We start from the raw sequence: 25,316 nt of genomic DNA, 5'->3' as shown, positions 1-25,316 counted from the left end.
ATATTCATAGGTCATTTGAATTGCTCCTTAAAGAGTTTTGAGAGTTACCTTGGGAACCCTCTACTTTCTTTTTTTTTTTTTAAGAGAGAGAGATTTTTTTTAACATTTATTTTTCAGTTTTCGGTGGACACAACATCTTTATTTTATTTGTATGTGGTGCTGAGGATCGAACCCAGCGCCCAGCACATGCCAGGCAAGCGCGTTACCGCTTGAGCCACATCCCCAGCCCGGGAACCCTCTACTTTCTTAAACTCATTAGTTCATTTTTTACATCATGTCAGATTTTAGAAGTCAGAAGTGTATGCATTGGGGATTTGGTTTGTTAGAGGTTATTCCTTATAATACACTATTAAGATGGGAACTGATTTATGTACAATATGATAATAGTGTTATTTGGAATTTTCACAATCATCTTTTGGTATTTTTATTATTTTTAGTCATACATGTCAATGAGTATACTTTGAACATCTTGTTTCAAAGATTAGAAAATACAGTGCCAGGTGTAGTGGCTCATGCCTATAATCCCAAAAGCTTGGGAGCTCAAGCAGGAGGACCGCAACTTCAAAGCCAGCCTCAGCAACAGTGAGGTGCTAAGCAACTCATTGACACACTGTCTCTAAATAAAATACAAAAAAGGTCTGTGTATGTGGCTCAGTGGTTGAGTGCCCTTGAATTCAATCCCTGGCACCTCCCGCCACCCCCCCCAAAAGAAAACAATACACTGTTGTTAGTATGTTAACCTCAACTATTATCTTTATTGAATTTCAACAAGCAGTAGGTTACAGCCATTACTTATATAATGGGTGAAAATTTAAAGTGCTTGTTATCTATTTGATCTTACTGTCTTACTCATAATTGCATATTAGTTCCCTTGGTCCTGTTTGTACACATAATCTCAGTATGTGAATATTCTGAAATAAAGCAAGGCATATTATCATGATTATTTAATTTTTTTGTGGTAGGAGAATGAAATCTGAGTCTCATGTGTTATTTGTATGTTGAAACTTTTTCAGGCTTTTATGATATCCTTTTGTCAACTTAGTTGATAACTGAAGGGAAGAGAGGATTTGGCTACTGAATTTTGGGAAGAATTTGGTCACTGAATTTCATGGTGTGTCATCAGTGTGGATCCTACTCAGTGATTGGATCTGAAATTGACACTGAAAACCACATTAGCTGCACTTAAGACAGAAACATAAACCCTTCAAGGTAATATAACCTTATCAGTAGAAATAAGAGTATATTGTGAGGCCTTGGCTAGGTTCATGATGACACAGGACCTTGTCTGAATATGATGATTTCAAGATTTGAGCTTAAATTGACACTCTGAAATCTAGTCAGTGTGCCTCACTAGACTTTACAGAGCACATTATTCTTGAAAAAAATCTTGGCTTTTTGTAAAAACTTAGAACATATAGATATGCCTTTTCTAGTATAGAACTTTGCCATTTCTTCAAATGTCTTTTATTTTCATTGATATTCTGAGGTAATTCTTTTTTTCTGAACTTTGTATGTTGTTGAAAGCTAAAGGGAAACATCTTGGATCACAGAAGATAGCAGGCACCTGGTGAGATGGAAGTAAGGATGTGTACAAATGAAACTATCAACTATTGAAAACAAAGAGTACTAAAGTCCTAGGGTTCTAAATGATGTCCAGGAATGAAAGAAAAATATTTGTCGAGCATATATTGTGGATCACAGTAAGTATATTAAAAGGCTTCACATGGATCCTGTTGGTGTTTTAGGATAATTTGTGTGTTTTTCTTCTTCGGTGGCCTGTGATCGATCCTCATGTCCAAACACCATTATAAAATAGTTGTATAAGAAAAATTTTAGTGAATGAATGAAGAATGACTGCTAAAATGTTTGTTAGAAAATGAATGTTTAGATATTTTATGGTTACTTCCTTATAGTGAAATATCTGTGGTAAGAAGTCATGCCTGCCTGATATCTAATATCCTAAAATTAATTAGTATTACCAGCCCTAGTTTTTTTTTCTTTAATATTTGTTCTGGTTTTGGGTGAACACAGTAACCCCCATTCTATTTTTATGTGGTACTGAGGATCAAACCCAGTGCCTCATGTGTTCTAGGCAAGCACTGTACTTCTGAGCCACAACCCCAGCCCAACCAGCCCTAGTTTTGTACAGTGCCTTGTCATAATATTTTAGTGTTTTCTTGGGAATTTTATGTTTTTGGGTTAAAAAATGGAAATCAAGCATTTTAAAGTGTATAGGAGGAGTCGTCTTATCATTTATCATGGAATACAGTTGAAGCCATGGGGTACCACCAGCTCATCCACTGGGTGGCCTGTCACAGAATTGGGTCCCATTCCCCAGTACAAAGGGCTAGCCATTGAAAATTTTGGGTGCTGTTCCAAGACAAATTGATTGTTTATAATCCTCAGTGAAGGTGAAATATTTTCAGGGAATCAGTGATATTGATAGTCAAGACACATTGGTTTATAAGAAATCTTCCCACTGGAGTCTGTATGGATTAGGACTATTGATTGCAAAGGGGTCTGGCTATGAGTATCATAGAGATCAATTATGGCCCTAAAACTACTGAGTTCTTAAAAAAATAGAGGAAAGATACTGACTAAGTTACCTGTCCTCTGGGGAGAAGTTAGTTAAAGATTGTTGTGTTGAAATAGCAGGTATGGGACAACAGTGTCTTGTTCTAAGCCCAGTCAAAAAGGGTCAGTGGGATGGGTTGTTCTCCTCTCTTGGAGGAAAGGGTCTGTGCATTGCAAGAAATCACAGGCATAGGTGGATTTGGCAGTCTTTAGCAACTTTTTAGCTCTGCTTGACAATAACAGGCAAGTATATTAGGACATTTCTGGGAGTAGGATGAAGCTAAGGATGAACTAAGATCAGTAGTGTAGGAGGCATATTGAACAAAAATGGTTTTAGTCCACAAGGAAGATAGCAGAGAGACAAAGAACTATGAAGTTAACAAGGAAGATGTCCAGAACTGGGAAGATGAGAAGCCATGGGGCCTCTGAATCCATGAGGGATCTATTTACCTGTCATCCTTTTGAAAAGTAACTTTAGGTCCATTATGGGCTCACAACTACAAGTAGGCTTCAAGAATCTTGATTTTTGAAGCACCGAGTTCTAGGGCTTCATCTGGGTGTGTGGTGAATCTAGCTAGCAAATCTCAGGCACCTTCTCCACTGTGAGGTTAGGGAGGAAAAGAGTAAAATAGCTCTTTTATCAGGGATCTGCTGGGAATCCTTATTTCCAAGTCTGGGCTTATAAAGAGGGAATATCTCTTTGACCTCATCCTTCACTTTCTCATCCATAGGTGTGTATTGCCTGTTAACTTTCTTTCTTTTTTTTAAAATTATTTATTTTTTAGTTTTTGGTGGAAACAATTATCTTTATTTTTATGTGATGCTGAGGATTGAACACAGTGCCTTGTGTATGATAGGCAAGCACTCTACTAATAAGCCACAACCCCAGCCCTGTTAACTCTATTATTTTTATTTATTTATTTATTTACTTATTTATTGTGGTGCTGGGGATTAAAGCCAGGCCCTTGTCTGTTAACTTTCTTATAGAGGTTATATATTGGATTAGGCCAGCCCTTATAAGTATAGCATCTCAAAAGGACCTAATCTGAAGGTGAGTTTTTGGAGCTAATCAACCCATGTAAGGGCTGTAGGAAGAAGCTCCAACCATGGTAACGAGGTTTCTTGGCAAAGATTTCTCAGGGTACAGTTTATGGTAAGATTAGCCCATTCTGCTTCTCCTGAATAATATCTCTGGTAAGAATGGTGGAAATATTTAATTCTTAGGATCTTTATCATCTGCTGAGTAATCTGAGAGATGAAGGAGGATCCATTGTCTCTTTGGAGAGATCAAATTAGCTTAAACCTGGGGATGGTCTCCTTTAGTAAGGATTTTATACTTCAGGGATCAATTTGTCTTCACAAGAAAGAATTTTACTCATTTTTGTGAAGTTGTCTATAAAAACCAGTAGAAATTTATAGCCTTTGGAAGTGCGTAGATGAGTGAAATTTGGTTTCTGGTCTTCTGCTGGGCATGTGCCTTGGCATTGCATGGGCTGAAGTAGGAGGTGAAGCCTAGTTCCCTGAGGGTTATTTTGGTTGCAAAGGTGGCATGACCATCAAACTCATATGTTCTAAAGAGAGTTCTTTGCCTGTGAATAATCTCTTACATATTTGGTAGAGACTTTCTTGGCACAAATGGCAAGTATCATATAAGCCTTTTATAAACTTCTATTGGATGGACTAAGGAATGTAGATTAGTTTACTCTGTACCATTCTTTTTAAAAAAATTTTTATAGTTGTAAATGGATAAAATGCCTTTATTTTATTTTTATGTGGTGCTGACGATCAAACCCAGTGCCTCATGCATGCTAAGCAAGTGCTCTACCACTGTGCTACAGCCCCAGCCCTCTGTACCATTCTTCATGGTTCAGGTGTTAGATAATTTCCTATGACATCCAATTTTTCCCCCTCTTGGGTATATTGGGATGTGGACAGCTTTTCACAGAGGATAGAGATGAGGACTTCTATAATGGTACTCTTCTAGATGGTCATGCATGAACTTTTATTGCCCTGTGCTTCCTCATGATTTTTGTTCTCATGTTCCTGATGCTTCCTTGGGCAAGTGCACTATACTAACTCTCAAATGTTTTATGTTTTGGGGTCCATATTTGATTAGGTAATTTTAAAGTCAAGTAGCCCCATTCTTTCCAAATAACTACATGGGTGTGAACCACCCAAAATAAGTGTCTATAATTTGAGTACATGATGACCCTTTGGCCTTTTTCTAGCTCCAAAACCCTGGTGAAAGCTTTCAATCCGCCTATTGGTCTGAGTTTCCTGGAAGAATTTGCCTCTGCCTCAGTGATATCTTTGAAGGAGGAACAAAATTGTATAGCTTCCATCTCTGATACCCTCCTATACAAATCTACTTCCATTAGAGAACTAGACTATGTCCAAATCAGCTAACATGTGGAGCCCTGTAAATCATTTTGGCTCATGCATATTAGGTCACTTATTACAAGGTCCCCCAGAATACACAACAGGATAGTTGGATTTAAAGAAGTCCATCTCTATAAAGTGATGTCAAGTTTCTAAAAGGATTGACTGATACTTGAGTAACCTGACATCTGTAAGCCAGTGGGGCTCTTTGATTTTCTAATAAGCTATGAATTTGATGTGTGGTATATGTCTTCTGTGAAAGTCACGAGGTAATTTTTTAAAAATGTTTTGTTTATATACGACAGCGGATTGCATTACAATTCTTATTACACACATAGAGCACAATTTTTCATATCTCCAGTTGTATACACAGTATATTCACACCAATTCGTGACTTCATACCTGTACTTTGAGTAATAATGATCATCACATTCCACCCTCATTAATAACCCCATGCTAGAGTTCCTCTGTTCCTCCCATGCTTCCACTCCCTATCCTATGAATCAGCTTCCTTATATCAAAGAAAACATTCGGCATTTGGTTTTTTGGGGATTGGCTAACTTCACTTACATTATCTTCTGTAACTCCATCCATTTACCTGCAAATGCCATGATTTTATTCTCTTTTATTGCTAAGTAATATTCCATTGTGTATATATGTGGTGCTGAAGATCAAACCCATGGCCTCATGCATGCAAGGCAAGCACTCTACCACAGCACCAGCCCCTGTTCACAGATTTGATGTGAATGTTTTTTTATATTCTAATATAAATAGAACCATGTGATTTCTCCTTTGTATCTCCTCAGTGGTGTTATAATCCTGCTGGAGTTATGGTGAAGGAACATCAGTTGCTACTATGGGAAATTAACAATTTGTCAGATGAGCCCCATCTTCATATTGCAGCATGCCCTATTGCAACTTTCTGCTTGAGAGTCTGATTCGGGATACTTATGTCCCTCCAGGTATAGTTTAAAGAGACATTTAACCTTTGTAATTCCTCAGTAAGCCTTTCAGGATCAACTGAGAATCTTCCCAGGTCTTCCTTTACCTGTCTGAGATTTTGAATGGTTAATGGAATATGGTTAATGAAACATTGAGCTGTTAGCCCTTCAACCTCTTATAGATGACAGGTCCTGGAGATTGAGGGGTCCTGACTAAAGTGGTCAGGAATCTCTAAGACCTGATTGTACTTTTCCCAGTTATGAGTGACGGGCTCTACTGTGGTAGTTAAAGGCATCTTAGAGTGGGTCACTTATGGCTCTTATTTCTCATATTGGGCTATGGATGGGAATGTAGAATTTCAAGAAAATCATAATCGTTGGGTTCATTTACAGAGGTCTTCACTCACTGTCTCTCAAGGCCGTGAAATCCTGAACATATGGAACTTCTTTTGACATTCCTTGGTTGCAACAGAAAAAGCATGGTATTAGCGTTAATGTTTCCAAGTTCAGGCCATGTTTGTTTATCTCCTCTCTATTTTATGGCCAAGTTTCTAGGCAAAATAAAATTAGCTTTTTTTTTGAATGCTTGAGGGTCAGATTTATGTTAATTTTTTAAGATGCTACACTTGAGCGATGAGTCTTGATGTATGGACATCTGGGTAGCCATCTGGAAAAGAAAGACAAAAGAGTATGTGAGAGGTGTCCTTTATTCTAGGCATATGATCTACTGGATGAGCCATCCCTCACCCTGGGGAGTTATGACATTAGCTGCTTTTACTGGGTATTTGCAGTTTTTTCTTGGGTCATCCAGGCCCAGAGATCAGTTTTCTTTGTCCTTTCCATTGAGAAATTTGGGAATCTATAAAATTTATTGTCTGTCTGTGAGTGGACTATAAGGAGTGGTTCCTAGGAGGCATAATGACCAGCAGCGGTGGATCCCAGATTTCTTTCCCCATATCTACCCTTGCCTCATATCTACCTGTCTGCCTACTGTAACACTTCTACAGTTGAAATAAACAGTTCCTGTAATCACACATTAATGTCTTCTAGGAGATATATATCCAAAGTAGTAGTATGGGGTCTATTATTTCCATAATAAAAGTTGGCCAGTTTACCATAACACTTTTGTATCAGAGATGTTAGAAGTTGACTGAGAACTCCTTCAGAATTGTTTTATTGAACTTTTGCTTCATCTCTTTGAACTGCTTTGTTTTTGTTTTGACATCTACCTTTCTCCTTTCATACTATTGATTTATACTTAATCTGGAATATTTTTGGGGGTTTTAATTTATATGCTTTGCCTTCAGATTCATTGATAATAAGTTATTGGGGGAGAACAGACAGTTGTTGGTACTGTATCCGTCTGTGGTGACATTTGAATATTCCTATTTCAGTTTATAGGACAATTTGCTTATGGAAGTTGATTATAAAACACTAGATTCAGAATTGAGCATGGTGATACACACCTGTAATCCCAGGTACTCAGGAGGCCAAAGCAGGAGGATTATGAATTCAAGGCCAGCCTCAGCAATTTGGCAGGACCCTATCTCAAAATAAAAAGAAAAAATGGTCAGGATATTGTTCAGTGATAAAGCACCCATGTATTCTCTCTCCAGTACTGGGGTTGTAATGTTGGGAGAAGAGAAAGTGAACTTAGTTATACAAAACAAAAGATCTCAATCTTAAGGTACATTGTTTTGTGTGTGCATATTTGTGTCAGTATGTCTCTCTGCCTGTATGCCTGCTGATTTTTTTTTGTTTCTTACTATTGCCCCCTTAATTCTGCATCAGTCTATTACATTGTTTTCATATCCTTTGCCAAGTAAAGGCAATCATTTTACCAGATAAGAGGACTGTCTATGCATAGAGATACTTTCTATATGTTAATTTTTTTGTGTGCTATGGTTTGAACATGGGATCTATTAAATGCTACTATGCATTATAGCCCTGGCCTACAACCCCAGTCCCATTCTTTTTAAAGTTAGATTTTAAGAGAGACTTTGGTAAAGACCTTGGCTGGATTTATGATGAGCTATGTTTACTGAGCATGATGAAGTGAAGCTCAATATGTTTACTCTGAGGTCCAGCCTAAGTGTCATTTTTAAGGATTTAGGACAGAAATATTCTGAATGTAAGTTTTTAAAATGTAAATTTCACAAGGTTTTTCTTATCAATACTTTCTGGTAAAGGAGAATGGACTGGACTGGTAGATTTTTTTTTTTTTTTTTGCAGTTCAGTAGACAAAAGTGGTTATATTAGTATAGTTTTTTTTTTTTTTTGTAGAGTGCTTCTATATTCATAGTCTTGATAAATTTCAAATTTCTCTTTTCCATTATGTGTTTCAAGTGATCAATTGAGGAGAATAAGGACTTGGAAGGTACTATGTATCCCTACCCCCTTACTAGCATCACTTAGGTTCAAATGTCTGTGAACATTTCATAAGCATTTTCCTAGTAACTGTGAAGTAGTTTCTATATTTACCAGTTGAATAGAAAATTGATGGTTTATTATGTATAGTTTAAGATGAAGTTAATTTATAGCTTTTGCACATGCTTAAGTTATATACAGAGTCAGTTTGGGGTTTGAACTTAAGGTCTTGGACATGTGACCAAGGGCTAACTGAGCTGTATCCTCAGCGATCTGGTTCTACTTTTAATGTCTTTTTCTGTATCTTGGCAGTATGGAATCTTAGAAGTTTGGACTGTGATGTAGTTAAGGGAATGAAATTGGTATTTTGTTGGTGATGCTGGTCACACAAGATAAAGATTTGCTAAATATTAATTTCTTGAGTTATGTATTTTATCTCATTGTATCCTTTTATATTTACTTGTTTTATGATATTGGGTGCTGAACCCAGGTAGACATTATTTTGTGTACTACTTGCATACTTTAATTATACTGATGCTTGAATTGTTTGATTATTGGCCATTAGATGATCTTTCAACTAATTCCTGCATCCTTTTGGAGAGGATTTCCTGAGGATTAAACTCCAAGTTGCTTTCCCACTGAGCTACATCCCCAGCCCTTTTCCTTTTTTTTTTTTTTAACAGAGTTTTGCTAAGTCTCAAAGGTTGTTCTCCTTTCTTAGCCTCCTGAGTAGCTGGAATTATAGCCATGCACTGGCATGTTAATATTTACCTTTTATTGTAGGAGTGATACATTGTTTGTTACCTGTAGTTGACAATGTAGGATAAGGTAATTAAATAGTTAATTTAGAAAAAACCTGTTTAAAAATCTAGCACAGATGGTTGTAGATATTAAGACTCTATCCTCAAATAGTCATCTCAATTGCTAGAGTCTACATGAGTTTTATGTATGTATATAAATATATGTATACTAATGAACAATATCAGTATAAATATTGTAACTGTAAAAAAATTAGGGTGTCAAAAAGTTATTTGGGGTATGGAGAAATGAACATTCATTTAAAAGTAAGGTAAACAAGGATTTTTTCTGGATTTTTCTTTTATTGAGCCATTTTTCCAGTTTTGCATATTCAACTTTGATTTATCATAGTATTTTTGATCTTGACTAATAGCAATATATTGGGTCAATTGAGAAAGTTGAGCTACCGTTCCACTTGATGGAAGTAAAAGTGTTCTGTTGAGTGAGAAAGGAAAGGAACAAGTGTAGGATCTGTTGAGGTGTAGTGTATATATGTGTAGGTTCTTTGACCTTGTAATATTTGATGCAATTGAGAGTGGACACTGTAGTCTTTGTTGTATAAGCTTCATCCAAATAACTTTATTTGGTTGGTAGTTCTTCTGTACAGATGACCTGAAGAAAATTCTCCACAAATAAGAATCTGTGGAAGAGATGAACAATTTGTTTTTGTGGTTTGGGGATAGTTTCTTCAACCTGATGATGATTTTCATCTCTGCCAGGGAATTTCCAGTCCAGCTAATTTACAGTAGAATAATTTGGCAAAGAGTAATAGAAGGCATGAATTAGTAATAGATTGTTGAGTGCATTGATGGATGGGGGAAAGGAAATATAGAATCTAAGTATACAGAGGTTGGAGCATGTCCTTAAATTGTTATAAAGGTAGATATGTAAATTTAGAGTAATATTAGGATGTTTCACTTTTTGGCATTGAAAGAACTTATATTTGTATTTTGTAACAGTGATGCAGTTGAGATGTCAGTCATCATTTACATGGCAATATTTGTTTTTCTTCAGAGGGTGAGTCTCAGCCCCCTTTTCTGTGCCCTCTTTTGAGGTGACTATATAAGGGAGTCTCTTAACATTACTGTGACTAGCAAGATTTGCTGATCAAGTATCTGTATTGGAATGAGTAAAGGGCATTTCTAGACAGCTTTGATTAAATTGGAGCTTTTCAAAATTTAATGTGCATATGAATAACATGGAGGAGAGCTTATTAAAACAGTTTTCTGGGTCCCAGTTTTGGAATTTCTGGTTTTCATTAGGTATAGATGTGAAATTAGATTTTTAATAAGTTGGCAGATGGTATTGTTCCTAGGCACAACACTTAGAGAACAATGGGGTGGTTGTGTTCAGGATGGAGTTTTCATTTTCTGAATGTGCTTTTATATGACTTAATTAATTAATTAATTATTTTTTTGTCTTTGTTGATTTTTTTTTTTTTTACATTCAGTCTCCTGGTGATCTTATGATATGTCTTCTATTCTTAAAGCAATAGACATTTGTTTATCTGACTGCAAGAATAGCTATGCATAAATCCCTGGACAAAAATAATTAAAGGGAAAAAGGTAGAAAGAATAAAAGTTGTCATTAGTGTGTACCCAGAGACAGTGTGTTGATGTAGGTCAGTGTTAGAGTGGCTGCCTAATAGGTGCAAAGCCCTGGGTTTGATCCCAAACACTTCCAAACAAATGTTAACACAGTGATATTAACTCTATGAAAACTGACATAACATTTGATTGCTTTAACATAATATTTAATATGACTTAATTTATATAGATGTGGACAATGCAATGTAAGGTATTCTTATAGCATGTTTGTAATTGAGGAAATGATAAATGTAGTTTGAAAGTTGTCCTAACTAATTTGAAGATGAAAGCTTTTTATTGTTTTCCTAAAAATAAATCAGCTGTTCAAATGCTAGATTAAAATTAGATTAACTTTGAATCCACCACAATTCTAAATCCAGTTTAATTAAATACACTTCACAAAAAAAGACTTTCACCCATAATTTTTTGGTTAAAAAAATTTCAGAAATCAATAAATTTACAAGAAATATTAAATTTTCCTACCATATTATATACTTTTATTTATTTAGCACTCTCATCATATAATAGTGGCTTTAAATTTTTTCAATGTATTTTTAATTTTTTCTAAAAATATTATCATACAGTAATTGTACATATTTATGAAGATTCAGTAAGAAAATTTGAAAACATGAATATAGGATATAATTATCATATCAGAGTAATTAGTGTTTTTTTTTTTTCTTTTTTGGTATTAGGAGTTGAAACCAGGGCCAATGAGATACACTCCGATCCCTTATTTGTTTTTGAGACATGGTCCAGCTAAGTTGCCAGGCTGGCCTTGAGTTTGGTGTCTTTGTAACTCAACCTCCTGATTAGCTGGATTGTAAGCATGTGCTAATATATCTGGCAGAATAATTAGCATTTCTGTCTCCAGTATTTATAATTTCTTTGTTTTGGAGGCGTTTGAAATATTTTCTTCAAGTTCTTTATTATAAAATATGTATTAAACTTGTTAACTATAGTTACTGTCTTAGCTTTACATTGCTCTGACAAAAATACCTGACAAAAACAACCTAGCAGAGTGAAATTTTATTTTGGCTCACAAGTCCAAAGGTTCAGTTTGTCTTTGGCTGAGTCCACTGCTTTGATCCCCAAGATGAGGTGGAGTATCACGACCAGAATGCCCCCAGAAGAAAACTGCTCAGCTTATGCAGCCATCAGGAAATAGAAAAGGAGAAGATGGAAGGGGGAACACAGTGAAGATGAAAACTTCCAAGCCACACCCCCAGTGACTCCCCTCTTCTAGCTACACCCCATCTGCTTACAGTTATTATCCAGTCAGTCCATTCAAACTAAGGGGGATTGATTTGGATTACAGGTCTCCTAATCTAATCATTTCACCTCTTATTATTCCTGCAGGGACACAGGAGTTTTGGGGGACACCTCATATCCATACTATAACAATAACCCTACTGGGCTGTAGAACACTATCTCTTTCCATCCATGTTGACATAAATCACATGATTTTACCTTTTTTATGGATGTAAAAAAGTATACACACACAGAGTCATGTACACACCACATTTTCTTCATCTAACTTCTGATGGACGACTCATTTGATTGCATATGTTGGATCTTCTGAATAGTACTAGAATGATCATGAGAATATAGGAGTCTCTTTGATGCAGTGATTTTATTTCCTTTGGATCTGACTTCATTAGTATCTTCTAATGGTAGTTCTCTATGAGAATAGTGTTACAATAGTCTGTTTTCTTAGAAACTTTGTAAAATTAGTCACTACAGAGATTAGAAGTTGTAAATAATATGGATATATTCAGATCAAGATTAGAAGTTGTAAATAATATGGATATATTCAGGACAAGTCAGTTATTTCCCATAATAATGACAGCTGAATAATATATCCAAACTTGAAACAAAGAAACTTACTTACTTTTACATTGACTTGAATTGAATAAATTCGTCCCTTTTCTGAGAATAAGTTACTGCAATTATTTTGTAGGTTGATCTTGTAATTTGTGGTTAACTTATCTATTAGGTAAAACACTCTTTAATGAACTTGCCTAGGCACTGAATTCAAATTATATAGACCAATTAGGCATTTTATCTGCCAAGTGTCTTGTGGCCCAGAGTGCTATTGGAGCAAAAATAACAAATGCATCCATTAGAAATTGTTGAAGTCATAATGACACTTTCATATAAGCCTTGTTATTTAATTTGTGTGAGATGATTACATGGCAAAATTTAGAAATGTAGTTTGAAGAGGTTGTAGACTTTATGAGGAAAATGAAAACATTAAGGAATCACCAGAGGACATAGTGTCCTTTTTTTCCTGCCCTCTGTCACAAAGGGCTGACACAATTGGTATAATTAATTTTACCAATTAATTAATTTTTGTTTCATTGGTATACTCTATCAAAATTATTGATAGAATTAATACATGAATGAATAGTAGGTGTAAGAATTTTGCCCTCTAGTGAAATGAAGGCCAAGTTTGCCCTTCAGCTTTACCCTGTTTTATCCTATTCTTTGTTAGGGGTTAGGTCAAGAATCAGGTCTTTTTTATTGTACCATGATGCTAGAATAAAAAAAGTGGGGAAAATTGCATGGTTTTTAAGTTGCCTATTTCATCAATTAAAAAGGTATGCTTCTAGATTTCTAGTTGGGTTTTTTTTTTGAAATGGAAATAATCTCTTAAGGTGTTGTCCATTTTATTGGGTGTCTCAAATTCCTTAAAGTTTTTCTCACTGGAGAATAAATCTATAGGATGTTGTATAACATGGGTTCATTTGAAGTTTTCCATTGTGAAAGATCTTAATTAGATATATCAAGGGGGCATTGCTATTGGAAAGCATATGGCAGAGTTTATGTGTTAGTGGGTAAGAATAATTAATTGACCATATAAAAATGAATGAAAATGCATATGTAATTCTGTGACCTGAAAACTATATAATATGAACATGATTACATTTTAGTATAAATAAATTAAAAATTTATTCCTAAAATGGGAAAAAAATTGAGGATAATGTCATTATAGATTTATTAATACATATTTCTTAAAATGAGTTTATTCTATTTCACTGTTAATTCTGAAGAGCTGAGGCAAAAAGATGGAAACAAATAAGGATTTCCTTAGAAATTTTATGCATTGCAGATACTGTTCATGCTCCATTATATGACTGTTCTGGTACTGCTTCTATAGCTGAAGGCTGAGGCTTTGTCATCTAAACCAATTTACTTTTTTTTAACCCAATTCCCTTGCTTCCAAAGGTTCTTCAATATATCTTTCGGGTGTGGCAGTTGTGAAAACATGATGGAACTCATTCTTTTTTTTTTTTTATAAATCTGAAGTTGGCCTTTTTAAAAGTGTTAGAGAAGACACAAATGACGTCAGTTGAAAATATTTAGAGCATATTATACAACAATAAAAATGGAAACTTCCCATTGTTAGGCACTGGGCAAAAGATATTTTATAATTTTTTATTGGTTCATGTTAACTATAATGAGGGGATCGATTATGCTGTACATGCACAACACAAAATTTGGTCTATTTATTCTCCTGGGTTCATAAAATTTGTTGCATACCTTTAATTGTATTCTTCTACACCTTAGGCAAACAAAAAAGCCAAAAGTATTTGTTTTTCCTTACAATGATCTTTGCAATTAAAACCTTACATATGTAATACTTGCAGGCATATACAGCAAATATATTCTTTTTTCCCTCTTGTTAGTATTGTAAAACATTTCTAAATCTTCAAATTTTATTATTTTTTTAGGAAATAATAAGCTTATGAGTCTAGGGAAATACTTGGGAGAATTGTGGTGGCATAATAGTATTTCAGTGCAGATATAATAATTGAATGACTAATGTGTATGAGTTTCTTGTATTCTACAAGAGTCAGAATGAAATTAATCATGTATTACTTTTCATTCTTTTTATTTGTATTGTTTTAATCTTTCCTGAAATCTAATTAGAGGAACACAAGCACATTGATTGTTAATGAGTTTATTAGGATGTTTTAAAAATGGTTTCTTTGATAAAATAGCTGTTTTCCTAGGGGAAATTTCCAAAAACACATTTGGTAAATATAGTCTTAAATGTTTTAGTATGGAATAAATTTTATGTTCATTTTTTTCAGTGTTTTAAGAGTAATAAAGAAGGAGATTAAAAATGCTTTATATATTAATTAGAAGCATTTTTAAAGTACATTTGAGAATTCACTCTATGCAGCGTCTCAATGTAACTGTTTTCTGACATTTTCTTGGTTAAATATAGAGATTGTTAGCCATGAGTTTGAACTATATAGAAAGATGACTAAAGAAAAGACTACCTTTGAATGATGTAAATTGAATTCCTTTGATTAGACTTTGGTATTAAGACTTTAGTATTCTTTTTCCAGGAATACTACATGCACAGAACTGTTAAATGCAGAACTCTATTTATCTGCTTATTTATTTATTAGTTGTTGATGGACCTTTATTTTATTTCCTTACTTATATGTAGTGCTGGGGATCAAACCCAGTGCCTCACACATATGAGGCAAGTGCTCTACTGCTGAGCTATAACTCCTGTCCCATGAGCTACAACTCCAGCCCCTGGAATTTTGTTAAGGCTGCTATATGTGTAGAACTCATGGGTATATCTATGTTTTGCAAATGTCTCACTGTTAAATGTTTATGATATGAGCTTTCCTTTTCATGATGAAGTTGCAGAAGAGAGAAACCTTTATGAACACTAACATTGACAACCAGGTGGGCTTTGTATGACAGAGGTATGTGTATGCCACTCAAAACTGTTAGGGAATATTTCTAATAAGAAAAATGTCTGATATTTTACATTTGAGGAATGATTATGATTCTGTTTATTGCTTAGAGGGATTGCTAAACTACTTTAAATTTAGCAAATTTAAGATATGGATTTAGTATATAAGGATGGAGTTTTAGCAGCTGGGCCTATGTTCAGAGATGGTTTTTATATGACTTCCATGTGAAAAGATTGAAAGAGTCATTGGATCATTGCCCTCAATTTTTAGATTTTGGTATATGATAGGAAATGTTCTTATAATATATGTAGCATATATAACTATATATCTACCTGTTATGGATATGAGTGATACACACATATATTCATGTCATATATACATGGTATATATGCAAGTTTTGGTTTACATTTTTTTTGTTTTCAGTTGTTATGTACATGTTCACATGTTGTTTACATTTGTAGATGTGGAGAATTTTCTGTCACATTTTGTGAATATATTTTGCATAAAATAAATAGGATAAATAAAAAAAATAAAATAAATTATAGGACAGAAAGTGTTTTTTTGTTAATTGAAATGCAATTAACAAAATGCAAAAACCCAAGCCTCTATTTAGTAGGATTTTTACACAGATATGTATATATAGTTAGTACATTTTAAAACATGTTTCAAGAAATGTATGACTTCTGAAATCCTTCTTGCAATTAATCAATCCATATTTCTGTGTTACGAATCATTATTTGTGATTAGAGTCATTTTGTAAAATGATTCATTACCTTTGCTCTTAACTTTTTTTTGCCTTTTTGTCTGTGAGGAGGCATGAACACACTGTGTTGAGCTAGAATTAACTAAATGTCAGAATCACATCTGTGTGTTCATGTGTGTGCACGCATGAATGTGTAGTATGTAGATGTGAGAGTATATACAAAAAGTATACATTTATATGTTTTGAACATTTTCCCACAGAATGGCATTGCTGATGCATATACATTTTGGAAAATAACCTTTTTAAATTAATACAGCCATGTAATTTTGTACATATTAAAATTTATTGTTGGAAGGTATGTGGAAAGGATGGATTTTTTTATGATCACAGTTTCATGTACATGTACAATCCTTTTGCTTACTTCTGTTTTTGTTTTGGTAGAGATGGTGAACATTTATATATTGCAACCATTACTTTGTTAAACTGTTTAACTTGTTGAAATATAAATAATTATAAATGATTTTAACAGCATTAGGTGGTTAGCTTTGGGGGTGTTTATTAAATATCTGTAATAGTTGCTTTATAATATTTCAGCTTTTTTAGTTAGATGCATGTGAGTTGATGAGAATTAGAAAAAGAAGAAATATTTTTCTTTTAATGGTAAAGTATTATTTTTACCTTTTGGAAAAACGTGAATATATTTCTGTGATTGTACAAATTACTTGTACATTACATTGACAAAAGCTTCTGTGCTTGCATGTTATTAGTACATATATTGTCATGTTAGAGAAGATAGTGGTATTTTACCACATTTACAAGTAAAATTAGATTATCATTCCAGGGTGTCCATTTAATGTAAATACAATGTGTCTATGTAACAGATAAGTAGACATATCTTATTTTGCTAAACTTACGTTCGTGATGCATTTCTTTCTTTTTACATGTTTTATAGAATTTCTAAATTATGTGGTTCTTTTTTTTACTACATGGCAAAAAAACCACAACTTTATAAATAATGGGGAAATATTTTTTTATTTCAAACATGTATTTCTAGTGTCTCACAAGTATAAATTTTGTAAATCCATAAAATTAGTAGTGCTATGGTCATTTTTGGTTAATGTGGCAGTTAAATTGGTTATTCATAAGTAGCTCTTAGAGCTAGAAAAATTTATCATATATTAATATAGATGTTAGAAGGAGAAAATAAGAAAATAGGAAGACACTATGCAATTAACTCCATTTCCATGGAAGTCTACAGTTTGCCATGTATGAATTGCATATTTAAAAATACTCAGATGAAATAACAGTTAAATCCAGTCGTCTTTTCTGGATGTTCCAAGCTTCCTTATATCTTTTTTTCTCCTTTGCTGTCAACATTCAAGATATAAATGATTAAAGAGAGTTTGTACTACCTCTTGGAACTATACAATGTTCTGTATGTGTTCCCTTGGTTGCATGACAATATTCAAGACAACTTTGTAAATAATGGTAAAACCAAAATTTTAATTTTCAACATCTAGTTGTCCTTCTAGATGTATAGAGTCTCACAAAGTATAATTTTGTAAATAAGTCATTGTAAAATTTCATGATTTGATTGTTTTTTTGAAATTTTTTGCCAATGAAATACATAAAGTTGTGGGTTTTATTAAATATCTGTTTATTGAGTTATGGGAAGGAAAAGGTTAAAATATGTGTATTTTAAGCTTTTGAGTTTCCATCAAAAGAAAAAAAATACATTTTAACCATAGCTATTTGCTTGTATTATATACTTAAAACTTCATAAGTTTGTAGTTGTATTTGCTACATTTTAATAGTATTTTTATAATCATTGTAGAAAATGCCTTTTATAAGAAAAATTTCCTTCTACCTCTTCGACTTAATATAGTATTATGTGTTTTTGGACTGCATGACAAAATTCAAGACAACTTTGTAAATACCAGTTACCCTTGTCATTTGAAAATAACTAGTTTTGCCAGGTGCTCTGGGTCTCAAGAAAGTATAAATTTGTAAATATTTCATTGTAAAACTCCATAGTTAAATTGATTGCTGTAAATGCTTTTACAGTCCATTGGTTAATTAATATAAAGACAAACATTTTGCTGTTTTGTGAGAGAGCAATAGTTAAATTGTCTGTATCTCCTCACTGATCAGGATCATTGCTGTTTGTGTGCATTATATATTTAAACAATTACCCTGGCATACAGTTTGACCTCAGGTACCAAATAGAAGATATGAGAAGGAAATTCCCATTTTAAAAAAGAGACAGAGAGTTAAAAAGATTGGTACAATTATTGTTACCTGGCTATATTTATTCTCTGCGAATTTACTTGCATGTACATGCATTTAAAATCATGTTTTAGTTAAATAGTTGGGATATTTCTCATTCCAGCTTTTCTCATTTGTTTGTTTAATGATTTATATTTTATTTTACTTTAATTTTTATATATTTGCTTGGGATTGTTCCGAGAGACTCATGAATGATATAGGCTTGTGCTCTGCCACTATGCTATATCCCCAGGCCTTTTTATTTTACGAATGATGAAACTTTTATTTTTTAAGCTTGAACATATTTCTAGAATCCAATTTATTATTATTTCTAACTATAATTTTATAGTAATACTAAGCTCTATTACTTTGAATTCCAAATCTGTTTCCATGTTTGTATATCCCTGTGAGAACAAAACAACAATAATTATGAATAGTTTGGTTTTTCTGATATTATTTTTGAAATTTTCTTGTGACCTATATATAATTCATGTATGTGATAATCAAAGACAAGTCATGTGTTACCTGTTACATAAAGAAGGATTTTTTTAAATAAAAATTCTGGTGTTGATCAAAGTATAAATCCTCATTTTTTGAATAGAATTTGGTATAGATCATCAAATTCTGTGGGTATAAAATATTTTAAATGTAATAATTGGCTATTGGAATAGCCAATTCCAAATGTTGGAATACTTAAACATTTGCTAGGAGGAAAGTATTATGTGTTTACTTTAAAAACATAATGTAAACAACTGAAATATCAACCAGTGAAAGAAAGATTGTATTTATTATAGCTTACTCAACATCAATGTAACTTTTGCACAGAAATATTTCAATATTGATGTAGGTTTTGAAGTATTTTGAGTTGAACAGATATTGAATAATTGTTTGTTATAGATTTGAATGCTTATGCCTCTTTGTCCTAGCTGAAGTATTAATGGTTAACTATAAAATATTTATAACATTTTGGAAATGAGATTTTTATAGTGAGGTAATATTTCCTATTGTTAAAATGTTATTTTATAATTCTGTTGGCATTTTTATATATGAGTTAAAATTCAAAAGATGCATCCACATTTGTAAATTGCTATGTGAAAAAAATCTAAAATGAATATGTCTAATGGAAATAGAAAAATTGTCTGGAAGAATAAGGTAAAAACTTATCAGTCCTCTGTAGAGAGATGAGAATAGAAGGAGTGTTTCTTTTACCTTCTTTTGGTTTTTATAAAGGTATTAAAATATGAACAACTAAACAAGAAAGAAGTTTTAAGGAGACAGTTTGTACGTATTTTCATTCTTGCAACTCACCATCGTTGGAGCATTTGGTTGTCATATCCAGCTTTGTCTTCCCAGAGGCCTTTGTGAATGATTTTTTTCAATGATTTTATGAAGAGTATGCAATTTAAGAGAATAAATAGTATTGGATTATCCAAGAAAAGAAGGAAGAAGATGGAATTATAGGTAGGTGCCAAGCAGTTGTATTTTGATAAACAAATGAGTAAAAAATAGAACTAAAAATTCTATAAAGTGAGTAAATTTTAATAACAAGATCATATTTATGGGGACTAATTAGAGATATTGTAGAGATGTTGCATTTGATGTAAAAGTATGTAACCACATGCTTTACCACTGAACCTTGTTTCTAGCCTCCTTATTTAATTTTGATTTGAATGAAGAATGGATTGTTTGTTTGCTTGTTTTTTCCTTTGGTTCATTGTGCTGAAAGATTTCAAATAAGATTTTAGTATTTTATAGATCACACAAAATTAGCAGGGGAAATATTTGAATATTTTTGGCATTTGTGCTAACCATGTTGGCTAAAATAGAAAGTGTTTTTTGCAATTGTGTTTGCTGATTGAATATGCCTGATCAACATGATGTTATCCTGATTTGTATGTTCTTATGCTTGGTTCATATCTATCCATTGCTCATTGAATGTTTTATTTTTCAGGTATTCACAATGAGTGATATATTGAAGGTAACTTGAGTACAGCTGATGAAATCATCAGGAATATCTTCCTTTGGAGTCCTTAATTTTTACATCTTAACTGCAAAGCATAGGTAAGAAGATTCTGGTGCCATTTTCAGGTGAGACATTAACTAAGCTCAGGAAACTAGTTCTGATATACACACTATCCTGTGGAATTTTTTTTTTCATTCTGATTTGTTACACATGATGGCAGAATGCAATTCATTTCATATTATAAATATAGAGCACAATTTTTCAAGAAACTGGGTGTACACAAAGTATTTTCACACCATTCATGTCTTATACAAGTACTTAGGGTAATGATGTCCATCTCATTCCCCCATCTTTCCTACCCCTTTGCCCCTCCTTTCCCCTCCTTCCCCATTGCCCTATCCCTCCATTCCTCCCATGCTCCCCACACCCCCAGTTGCTATTATGCATCTGCATCTTCATATCAAAGAAAATATTCAGCCTTTGTTTTGGGGGGATTGGCTTGCTTCACTTAGCATTATATTCTCCAACTTCATCAATTTACCTGCAAATGCCGTGATTTTATTCTCTTTAAATGCTGAGTAATGTTCCATTGTGTATATATGCCAAAGTTTCCCTATCTATTTATCTAGTGAAGGGCATCTAGGTTGGATCCCTAATTTAGCTATTGTGAATTGTGCAGCTATAAACTTTGATATGGCTGAGTCCTTTGGCTATAAACTGAGAGAAGTGGGATAGCTGGGTCAAATGGTGGTTCCATTCCCAGTTTTCCAAGGAATATTCATACTGCTTTACGGATTGGCTGCACCAATTTGCAGTCCCATCAGCAATGTATGAGTGCACCTTTCTCCCCACATCCTCACCAACACTTATTGTTGTTTGCATTCTTAATAGCTACCATTCTCACTGGAGTGAGATGAAATTTCAGAGTAGTTTTGATTTGCATTTCTCTAATTGCTAGAGATGTTGAACATTTTTCATATGTTTGTTGATTAATTGTATATCTTCTTCTAAGAAATGTCTGTTCATTTCCTTGGCCCATTTATTGATTGGGTTATTTGTGTTTTTGGTGTTAAGGCTTTTGATTTCTTTATATATCCTGGAGATTAGTAATCTATCTTATGTGCAAGTGGTAAAGATTTGCTCCCATTCTGTAGGCTCTCTATTCACCCCACTGATTGTTCCTTTTGCTGAGAAGAAATTTTTTAGTTTGAATCCATTCCATTTGTTAATTCTTGGGTTTAATTTTTGCACTACAGGAGTTTTATTAAGAAAGTAGGGCCTAATCCGACATGATGATGAATTTTGGGCCTACTTTTTCTTCCATTAGGTTCAAGGTCTCTGGTTTAATTCCTGTGTCCTTGATCCACTTTGAGTTGAGTTTGTGCATGGTGAGAAATAGAGGTTTAATTTCATTTTGTTAAATGTGGACTTCAGTTTTCTCAGCAAGATTTGTTGAAGAGGCTATCTTTTCTCCAATGTACATTTTTGGCACCTTTGTCTAATGTAAGATAATTGTAATTATATAGGTTAGTCTCTGTGTCCTCTGTTCTGTACCATTTGTCTACAAGTCTATTTTGGTGCCAATAGTATGCTATTTTAGTTACTATTGCTCTGTAGTATAGTTTTAGGTCTGGAATAGTAATGCCACCTGCTTCATTCTTTTTGCTAAGGATTGCTTTGCCTACTCTGGGTCTCTTATTTTTCCAGATGCATTTCATGATTGCTTTTTCTATTTCTATAAGGAATGCCATTGGGATTTTGATTGGTAAATAGATTTGTCTTTTTTATTTTTTGCAGTTTGGGGGGATAGAACTCAGGGCTTTATGTATTTTAGGAAAAACAATCTGCCACTGATTACTTCACCAGCCCCTGAATTAGTTGATCAAAAGGTAGTAAAGGTGTTATGTGTGTGCACACAGTGTGCCATTTGTTTATTTTACTTATTAGCAACCATGACAACATAACTAATTCCATAAAGTAAGTGACCAAATGTTTAATTAAGAAATTGAGCTGGGCGTGGTAGCTCATGCCTATAATCCCAGTGGCTTGGGAGATGGAGGCAGGAGGATCCTGAGTTCAAAGCCATCCTCAGCAATTCAGTGAGGCACTAAGCAACTCAGTGAGACCCTGTCTCCATAAAATACAAAATAGGGCTAGAGATGTGGCTCAGTGGTTGAGTGCTCCGGAGTTCAATCCCTGCTACCCCAAAACAAAAATTAAAAGAAAACAAAAACAACATAACAAAAATTAAAACAAAACAAAAACAACATAACTAATTCCATAAAGTAACAACAACAAAAAGAAATTGATAATATATTTGCTTTTGCAAATAACAGTACTATGACAAAAAGATAATTTTATGGAAACCAGCATAATTGCTAACTGAAGTAGTGAATCATGACTTATGTTAAAGTTAACTCAGCTGTAGGGTTGATTAACAAGACAGTACTTGTAACTGTTAACTGACATTTCTAAAAATATTAAACATGAATATCCACTTACCCTACTACCTTAGCAGTTCTTCAGAGTGATATGCTTAAATTGTTTTGTTTTTCTTGTTAACAGATGATAGTTTCAAGAAAGAATACTTCTGTCATCCTTGGTTTTAATCCTGTGAATGATATGTACTAGCAATGAAAGATCTGTTGGAGTAATTTAATTCATGTGTTCTTCACTCCTATCTCTCACTTGGCGGTATGACTATAAGGGCCACTGACTGCCCATTTGGTGGGGAATGGGGTGCTTTAGTGATATAAGTTTATTTATATAGCCTGTTTTTCCTAAGTTTAATGGCTCTTTAATGTTACTAGTTTGCAGTAGCATGTGTTGAGGTTGAATATCCTGAAACAGTTTTATATGGTGTCAACTATTGTGTTGTGGGTCAACCCTTTTTTAACAACGTCCACATGATTTTTATGTTATGTTCTCTTTATAGCTCCATCAAAGCCTCTCTCTCATTTTTTTTAACAGAAATATTTTTTTAGGGGGTGGGAATCAGGGATTGAATTCAGAGGCACTCAACCACTGAGCCACATCATCAGCCCTATTTTGTATTTTATTTAGGACAAGGTCTCACTGAGTTGCTTAGTGCCTCACTTTTTGTTGAGGCTGGCTTTGAACTGGTGATCCTCCTGTCTCAGCTTCCTGAGCCACTGGGATTACAGGCATTTGCCACTGTGTCCCGCATCCTCTTTATTTTTCATATTGTTATTTTTTTCCTGATATTTGATTAGACATTGTTATTTTTTTGTGTGTATAAACACATGTATAGACCATGTACCTTTTCTTTATAATATTCTGTATATAAATGATAACATTGAGATATAAGCAGCCAAATAGACAGTGTGAGCATCATATCATATGCAGAGGATCAGTTAATATTAATAAGTTACAAAAAGAAGGCTAATATCTGATTTCCTTATTGTTATAAATTCCAGTAGGAATTTTTGATAATAGAATGAATGTTGCACTTTATAGTCCTTGCTGATGATACTAAGTTTTCTCCTAAACTTTTCCCATTTTTCTATTTGTCCTTTCAGGGAATTACTGGAAAGAAATGCATGCCATTGTTTTTACCACCTTCTTCCTCAAAACTAAAATATGTTCTGCATAATGAATGAAGACTTTATACTTAATGTGTGTTGCAATGGACACTCCTTGCTCATCAGAAGAACTGAACTCAGAAAACTTGTTTTTGAAAAGAGACCTAAAATATAGCCCAGAAAATTCTAATACTTAGTTGTATTAATTGTCTTTATTGTTGCTGTTGGACTTTATCTCAGGAAGTGCAATGGAAGGAACATTTGTGTCCAGAGAAGTTTTCCATAAGTATAAAGTGCATGCATTTATAATTATCACTTATGACAGGATAAATTTGAACATGACTTTAAAATATTAAAGAATGCAGAATCTTGTGAAGCAGGTTTTTTTTGGTACTGAGAAATGACCCCGTGGTGCTTTACCACTAGGCTTCATCCCCAGTCCTTTTTATTTTGAGACAGTGTCTTGCTTAGTTGCAGAAGGTATTTCTGAGGCTGACTTTGAACTTGGCAATCCTACTGCCTCAGTCTTCAATTCTCTGGGATTATAGGGATGTGCCACCATGCTAAGCTAATATTTTTGTTTATTAAATTTTTTTCTCCTTCTAATTCATACTCTAATACTATTTGCTATTAAATTGATACAATTTGTATTTTTTTCATGGGTTGATCTTAGCTATGTATTCTCTATTTGGTAAACATCCTTATGTATAAATTTGAATTTTTCAGCTACTTTGGAATATTTTCTGTGGATTGGAATTGCCTGGGAAAAGTATTTCCAAAATCTACAATTGAGTAAATTTCCTCCTAATTGGAGTAAGTTCTTCCATTGTTTAATCAGCATTCCCCATTTTCTAATACTGTGTAAACATTAGATATCAGTATTTTCTTGATCATTGATAATGTATATTAAAAAGAAAGTCCCTTCTTTTTCTGTTAAATTAGATCATCTTCATATTATATTAGTATTCATTTGTATTATTTCAAATTCTTGTTCCTTTATTTTCACTTCCCTATAATAAGTCTTTTTGTTACTGATTACTAAGAACTCATTTATACTTATGTTAACATTATGTCATATATTGTAAATGAAATATGTATATATAATATATACGCGTATGTGTGTTTTTCCATTTTCTTTACTGTGCTATAATTTTATTTTTTGGTTGTATACAAATTATGTGTTGAAATATAATCCTGCTTTATTGCCTATGTGTTTTGTGTTTTTCTTCATAAACATGTTTATATTAGTAGCATACATTTATTTGCATTGTCTTCCTATTTTTCCATCAAATATTTTTGTCAGTTGATTTCTTGCTCTACTAATCACTGCTATGTTGTTAGCATAATAAGTATTCAAATTTCTTGCCTTGACTTTTACTGTTACTTCTTTTAAGTTCTATCATAATCATAGAAAATTACTACATAAAATTAGCTGTATTTGGCTTCATTTGTTTGCCACACCTTCTATTGACAGTTC

General features: G+C 33.4%; 1 long non-coding RNA gene and 2 other non-coding genes across 4 annotated transcripts; all 3 read left to right on the top strand.

Moving 5' to 3' along the window:
- Positions 1 to 1,260: 1,260 nt before the first annotated feature.
- Positions 1,261 to 1,334, top strand: LOC114104792 (small nucleolar RNA SNORD107). The gene has a single exon (XR_003584898.1). It is a non-coding gene; the product is annotated as a small nucleolar RNA SNORD107 (small nucleolar RNA).
- LOC114104781 (uncharacterized) lies at positions 1,276 to 24,844 on the top strand. 2 transcript variants are annotated; one of them, XR_003584895.2, is made up of 6 exons: positions 1,276 to 1,700; positions 5,760 to 5,915; positions 19,565 to 19,795; positions 20,286 to 20,395; positions 22,863 to 22,991; positions 23,837 to 24,844. It is a non-coding gene; the product is annotated as an uncharacterized lncRNA (long non-coding RNA). The 2 variants fall into 2 exon arrangements; XR_011706708.1 differs by having other exon boundaries at positions 20,286 to 20,422.
- On the top strand, positions 7,913 to 7,979 carry LOC114104791 (small nucleolar RNA SNORD64). Its single transcript, XR_003584897.1, has one exon. It is a non-coding gene; the product is annotated as a small nucleolar RNA SNORD64 (small nucleolar RNA).
- Positions 24,845 to 25,316: the final 472 nt, after the last annotated feature.

Source organism: Marmota flaviventris, chromosome 2, assembly GCF_047511675.1.
Source record: "Marmota flaviventris isolate mMarFla1 chromosome 2, mMarFla1.hap1, whole genome shotgun sequence".
NCBI classification, from domain to species: Eukaryota; Metazoa; Chordata; class Mammalia; order Rodentia; family Sciuridae; genus Marmota; species Marmota flaviventris.
The sequence above is the reverse complement of the archived record's forward strand: the minus strand, read 5'-3'. Positions and strand labels throughout refer to the sequence as shown.